The following is a 7,144-nucleotide window of genomic DNA, read 5'->3' as shown; positions in this document are numbered from 1 at the left end:
CTTTTTCACAAACAACACTGGTGCACCCCAAGGGGATGAACTAGGTTGTATAAATCCTTTGCTTAGTAATTCATCTAATTGCTTTTTCAATTCTAGCATTTCAGTAGGTGCTAATCGATAAGGTGTCTTAGCTATTGGTGTAGTACCTGGAATTAAATGAATTCTAAACTCTACTTCCCTATCAGGTGGTAATCCAGGTAATTCTTCTGGAAAAACATCTGGGTATTCTGAAACTATAGGGATGTCCTGAAGTTCCTTATTTTTAGTGTTAATGATTACAGAAATCATATACACCATTTCTTGTTTCCTTGAATAACTAGCCAATTTCATTACTGAAATGAATTTTAGTGGCTTTCGAGGTCTATCTCCTGTAATTAGAATTACTTCTCCTGTGGGGGTACGGAATTCTTATCACACAGGATTATCCATTCCTAATACTACATCGAATCCGGCTAAATTCATAGGTAACAGGTTTGCAGAAAACTTATGACCTAACAATTCTATTTTTACTTCTTGCAAAACCTTGTCTATGTTGACAGAATTTCCATCTGTCGTTTCAACAGTAAAGATCTGCCTAAGGGTATTTAAAGGTAAGTTAAGAGCTTGATAGAATGCAGTATTAATGAAACTTTGGTTTGCACCAGAATCAAATAATACTTTTGCATAGACGTTATGCACTAAGAACGTACCCGCTATCACGTCTGGAATGAGTTCGGCTTCTTGAGTGGTCAGCTGGAATGCTCGTGCATTTTTCTTAGTAGTTCCTTCAGTCGTTTTAGCTCTACTATCTGCTGGTTTAGCTAACTTAGGACATTCAGACTGGAAATGTCCTGTTTCTCTGCAATTATAACAAACTCTTGTTTTCCTTCTGCAGTCTTCTTCACGATGTCCTTTCGCCTTGCAGAAGTTGCAAAATATATTGCACTGTCCATAGTGTTTCTTTTTGCAATTTCTGCAGAAAGGAGGTAACGAGGATTGCCCTGTTCCCCTCTTTTTGAACTTATTATTACTATTACCCACGCGAAATCCTTGGGTAATCTTCTGAGCCAATTTCTTCTTGCGATCTTCCTCTCTGGTGCGGACTAGTTCATCGGTTAAGGTATTAGCTAATTCCACAGCATCGTCAATTGTGCGTGATCTCGCAGCTTTAACGATGTTACGGATTTCTCCAATTAATCCCCAAATATAACGGGAAATAAGTACCAGTTCTGGCGAAGCCAGGGAAGGTACCACTCTCGCATATTCGAAAAATGTTGAAGTATATCCTCGACAGTCTACACCTAGCATATGATGACTCAGGAACTTATTTGCCATTTGTTCCTTCTCGTATTCGGGACAGAATTTTCTTTCGACAAGACTCTTAAATCCTTCCCAATTCATCACATAGGCCACCCTTCTTCCTTTTGCTTGTAGCACCGTGTTCCACTATTCTAGCGCCCCTTCTTTTAACAAGTTTGATGCATACATCACTTGATCTTCTTCAGCACATTTACTTATTGCAATTACTGCCTCGGTTTTCTCTAACCAACGCAGTGTTGCAGTTGCCCCTTCATTACCTGCAAATTCTGCGGGTTTACAGGCAAGAAATTCTTTGTAAGTGCAACCAGGCGTTGCAGCTTTCATTCTCTTAGGGAGTGGGGCCTGTTGCGGATCATGATCGTCATGATTGCCGCCTCCATTTATGCTGTTACTGCCGTTATCTTCCGGAATACGTTTACTAGAAATTAATTGTGGTTCGGCAGGTTTCTGAATAGCAGCCACGATTTCTGGAATAGCATTGGCTATCCCTTGAGCAATAAAGTGCTCAATATCTTGTCTAGTTATATATTGATCTTCCTAATTTTGCTCAGACTGATTTACTTCATTAACTGGTTCACTATTAGCGTTTTCCATCTGCTAATTTAGTATTAATAGGAATTATTAGTGTCTATTTATTAATACCAAAATCACAGATAAACACATAGATCAGTATAACATGCAAGCATAGCCAAAATTGTCGATGCCTCGACTTCTGTTTTGTTTTATATATTATACCTGCTTCAATACACACTTTTTATCTTACAGTGTTTTATTGCCCATTTTACAGAATCAGTTTTACTATATTAATTATAATATAAACAAACTTCTCCAAACCCCTCCTATCTTTTGGTTCACTGGCAGTTTCAGTAACGACGCTCCCTCTCGTCGTACTTCTAAGAAATTTGCTCCCCCATTTCCCGGATCCTATTCCCGGTGCCTATCAGTTCTTCACCAAACTGACGTAGTTCAGCTAAATTTTCATAGCTCATTGGCGGATTAGGGATAGGTTCTGGATCAAACTGTGGGAGAAAACTATAGGGACTATTAACTATATTTTGGAATTGCCAGTCATTGGTCCACCATTCCTCCATTTGGCCTAATGGTCGGGTATGAACTAGTGGGTCTGGAATAGCTGGTCCTAGGTTTATTGGGAATTGGGTTGTAGCAGGATAAGAGAAGAGATTATCGTTGATAGGCTCTAAAACATCACAATTAGCCAGTAGGCGGTCTATTTCGTCCTGGAATGTGATTTCCTCAGACTTTTTAGAGCTTTCTCCGATCTCTATTCCCTTTTGCTTTAGGTCTATCCCTATTTCTGCTGGCTTGGAACTTTCTCCGGTTTCTATTTCTTTTCCCTTGTTCACACTCACAGGATTTTCTATTTTAGGGATTCTCCTAGGTTTCCTTCGGCGCACCTTTCACCACCCTACATATCTTCTCTTCTTTTTAGGTTTTGCTTTTTCCAGCGGTGGAGCTTGGAATTCTAGCGGTTCCTCTATGTCAGCAATGTAACCAGTGAAGTTGTCGGAGACTTCAATTGGCACAGGATAGAGGTTGAGGTTCTGAAATGCTTCCGACATCTCATTCATGCTGTACGGCATATATGCAAAATACACAAAAATGTTAAGTTAAAACTTTGGAACAAAGCTTAACAAATAAAAATTTTATTGCACACCAATTTGTACAACATAACAGCAAACAGAACACACTCAGATTTATTTATTTATTTACTAGGAAGTAAATATTTCTAGATTTAAAGCTTAAAGATTTGCATTTTCTGCTACAGTAGCGAGCAGATACAGATTTGCCCATTTTTCATCTAAGTTATTTTCCCTTGGTGAATTACTGTTAATTTCCTGAATTTCCGGTTTAAACCTCACTCTCTTGGTTCGGGGTTTCTTTTTCTCTTGACCTTTTCTAAGGATTGAATTCCTTTTCTCCGGTGTAAGTGGGTTTTCATAATTTGCCTTACGAACAAAGATTCCTTCTTCTAAATTGGTGGGAGATTTGGAGGAAGAGGTTCCCTGTTCTTTGGGTGTACTATCTAATTTGCTGTAGATAGCAGAAATCTTTTGTTTACCCATACTGTAATTTTAATAAATAATCAGTTAATGCACATATATTCACAGAATGACAAATAAAATTTTCCTAATTAAAATAGTGAGCTTAATCAGTAAGCTTAAAACAGTGGCTCTGATACCACCTTTTCCTGTCACGGCCCCCGACCCGGTTTGACCCGTTTCAGGAGCCGCGGGACAGGAATCCCGTGGTATTTAATTTAAGCGACAGCGGAAGTCTTTTTAAAACAGGATCTTTTAGTAATTTAAACTGCCCGTTTCATAACTTAGGGATAAATTCCCGAAATTTACAATAATGTGATTTCTCAGGGAAATCTTTATTTTCAAAACATGTTCATTTATTTATTTACATTGAGCCACTTTTCTAAGCTGGGAGTGCTCCACGGCACTTTTCTTTGCTCATACCATATCACCTGAAACATGTTTGAAAAAGGTTTTGTCAGCGGGGAAATACTGAGTGAATCATTCAGTTTACTGAAAACGACACATTTGTTATAATCTACAGTATTAAGGGGAATTACAATGTTTCTGATATCAAACCAACTACCCACAGTACTTGTCACTCGACCATCCATTGGCTAGCCCATTTGTCCAATGGTGTCTGTGACTGTGGTCAGATCACCCCTTGGGCACCCGTTTGTCCAAGTGTGACGGGAAATAAGTAATGTATATAAAACCCCACATACCGGCTGTAACTTGGTGATTACATAGACTTAATCACTGTAACTATAACTTTGAAAATAACTTGGAGTTTTGTAAAACAGTTGACTCACAAACTGTGAGAAAAGAGTTTATAAAAGAGGAATGACTCACATTGCAGATTTACGAGCTGAGTATAAGCTTTACTGATTAGCCTTTTAACCTAATTTAAATAACAATGCACACACACAAACGGGATTAGTAACTAATTCAGCAGTTACGTCAATTCACGAGATTAAACCCTCACAACTATTATCAAGCGCGATACTTAACAATTCGATGGATTCACAACGAATGACAGAGCATAGTCCGAATTCGAACAGCACTCAAACATTCAAGTTGAAATCACAATGAATAACAAAGTACAAGCTCAATTTGAGCAGCACTCGGACAATCGTTGGATAGTTATAATCGATCGGACGTTGAATCGTAATAGCGATCAAGTTATTACCCTGATTGCGGCAGCACCTCGTGATCGTGTGTGTGTGTGTGTTGGGGACTGTTTTGAGTATAATTCGACGCACAGACAGAATTTCTATGTCGTTTTAACTTCTACAGGTGAGTGCCAATGTCGGCTATTTATAGCAAGTTTTGGGACTCCCTTACGGACCGTAAGCCTGACCCTTTACGGTCCGTAAGCTAAGCAGTCTAAATATAGGCTGCCTAGGCTCGGGACTAGCTTGGGTGAATCAAAACAATTGGCCAATCAGAGCATAGCAACGTTTATATTTAGATAATTATCAACTAGGGTTTGCCCCCCTCGAGTTTTAGGGGCCCTGATCCTGATTCCGATCATTCTGAAAATTTTAGGGCTAGTGTAGAATTACTTGGGTGTCTCAATTAGGGTTTTCTTATTGACTAATTATTGTCCTAATTATTGATTTTAGTGGCAGTTGTTACAGATGGCGTTTTGAATATGAGCGGTAAAAGTCCATTTTACCTTTAATGAAGCGCGTCCCACATAATAATATTGATGTTATTTACGAAAACGCCACCGCGCAATCTAGTTCATGGATTGTTTTGATAGGACGATCCATAAGCGTTCTCACGGTTCTCACACTTTTCACCATTTTCTCTAAATCCTAACACTATATATATATATATATATGTATATATATATATATATATATATATATATATGTATAGGGGAAGGTTCAAATGAAAACCACTAGTTATTGTGAAAAATCGAAAACTAAATAAAAAAAGCCAAAAAAACATACAAAAAATTTATTTTTTTTAATTTTTTTTTTTTTGCAATCAAAATTTCGCAGGTTTTTTAATATAAAAAAAAATTTGTGTAGTGCACATGTGTAATACTGCACATATGTATGTGTACTACACATGTGTATTATTATGCATGTGCACTACACAAAATTTTTTTTTTTTTTTTGAAAAAAAAGTTTTTTTTATATATAAAAACTAGCGATTTTTATAAAAAAAATTGAAAAAAAAAAATTTGTGTGTTTTTTAGGCTTTTTTTAGTTAGTTTTCGAGTTTTCACAATAAAAGTGGTTTTCATTTTAACCATCCCCTATATGTGTATATATATATATATATATATATGTAGGATAATGTTACACAAGAAACCCTTTATTTTTAGAAAACTTTGAAAACTCATTGCATGGTCCATATTACGCCACGTGTCAGCCATTAACATACTCCTACTTTTTCTTTAAGGATATATGTGTAATTTTGCATATATTCCCAAAGATATTTTCCTCCATTTGTCCTGTCATGTCCCATCATGTTTTCAACCCATCATATACCTTTACTTTTTACAGTTAAATAAAGATTTTATTTTTCATAAAGTCATTCTTCTTCATTGAGATCTAGTTCCACCATTGTTGAACCATGGAGCATCCTCCAACATCTGATCTGAAATAACATTAGTGAGATTGAGATTGAGATCGAAGATGAAGGAAATGTTCCAGGTTTGTACAAGCATGTGTTCTTTTTGTACCAGAAAGAGTCTTGTTGTGTTGTTTCTCTTCGTTTTGTACAAGCATGGAGATACATTTAGAGTCAGTAATGGTCATGTAGACGATTTATTAAAGTGATTCAAGTAAATGTTCCAGATTGTATCACCAGATAAATGTTCTAGATTGTATGATTAATGGATTCTTTCAACGAAGTAATGTTCCTGAGGTTGCTTTATTAAGGTTCATGAAGTATCTTCGACCCAGATTTTGTCATGATATTGTGCGCGTTTATGTCTTTCTCTTCACTTTGTCGCTAGTTCATGTTGTTTTCGATGTAGTTAAGCGATACACATGTTGCTTCCCTAAACATCGGGTATTCTAAAATGCCTCGTCATGGTTCTGGATTTAATCAACTGCCCTTTGATTCTTCTGGGTTTAGGGAAATTCCTGATGGTTGTCTTTTTGTCTTTTTTCTATTTTCTTTTTAAAGCTTGTACCAAAATACATGTTACACTTTATACTGCTAGACATAGCAATTCCGAAGAAAATATTTCCACTTATCATGTGTCTTAACACATGATCGGTTTTTTTTTTTTTGAAGTCTAATCATTGGCACATCGGTTTTTAGAAACCAACTAGTTGTACACCCTCTACGTTTTAAACGATACCATCCTCTACGTTTAGAAACCCTCTACGTTTTAAACGATACCATCGTTTTTTAGAAACCAACAAATTACGGGAGTAACATGCATGTGATTAAATGTGACATGTTAGTACATATACAGCCTAACACATGTTGTACACCCTCTACGTTTTAAACGATACCATCCACTTGATATAAAAGTGCAAAACTTGATGGTTTCAATTTATTTATTCCCAATATGGTTCGCAATATTTGACACTTGCTGACATGTTAAAAAACGTTATATATCATATGTTCCGGATGTTAACGACAACAAATGTGAAAACAAACGCTGACATAAACGTAACACATGTTAATGAAAACAAATGTGACTGACCTTACATGTACCCTAACACATGTTAGTATCTGACCAAGGGCAGTCATTTTTCGGTCTTAGAGAAACAAACCTGATATTTTTTGGATTCAACAACACACTTGTAAAATATGTAACAAAAAACAAGTGATTA

The sequence above is a fragment of the Helianthus annuus genome, chromosome 6 (assembly GCF_002127325.2).
Source record: "Helianthus annuus cultivar XRQ/B chromosome 6, HanXRQr2.0-SUNRISE, whole genome shotgun sequence".
Taxonomy (NCBI): Eukaryota; Viridiplantae; Streptophyta; class Magnoliopsida; order Asterales; family Asteraceae; genus Helianthus; species Helianthus annuus.
This window is presented reverse-complemented; position numbering follows the sequence as displayed.